At 41.8% G+C, this 330-nt stretch overlaps 1 protein-coding gene across 1 annotated transcript in view; it reads right to left on the reverse strand.

Annotated features, from left to right (window-relative positions):
* The window catches only part of LOC111662537 (uncharacterized), a 43,470-nt gene that overhangs the window by 26,260 nt on the left and 16,880 nt on the right, over positions 1-330 (reverse strand). The gene's annotated exons all lie outside the window — the stretch shown is intronic.

The following is a 330-nucleotide window of genomic DNA, read 5'->3' on the forward strand; positions in this document are numbered from 1 at the left end:
AGCAGTGAGACAGTGGAGGTTCTCTCATCAGGTGAAGCTATATAATGTTATATTCACCTCATCAATACAGAACAGCTTATCAGGTTCTTCATTGATAACTGTATTGGTTCTTCTTATTATCTTTAGAAATATTACAACAGCAATGTTTGCAGCAGCAGAGTCACTGTATATAAAGCCAGTTATATCTCTATGGAAACACACACACTACATACCTGTGGACTTCATCCTTTTATACACTGTGACACCGGGAACAAGAACAGCAGCCGTCAGAAGCAGGACAGCTGAGAGAACCCAGGGCCAGAGAGGAGGACGATCTGTAGTCGACACAAA

The sequence above is a fragment of the Seriola lalandi genome, unplaced genomic scaffold (assembly GCF_002814215.2).
Source record: "Seriola lalandi dorsalis isolate HSWRI2012SDOR001 ecotype SW California unplaced genomic scaffold, Sedor1 jcf7180002054564, whole genome shotgun sequence".
NCBI classification, from domain to species: Eukaryota; Metazoa; Chordata; class Actinopteri; order Carangiformes; family Carangidae; genus Seriola; species Seriola lalandi.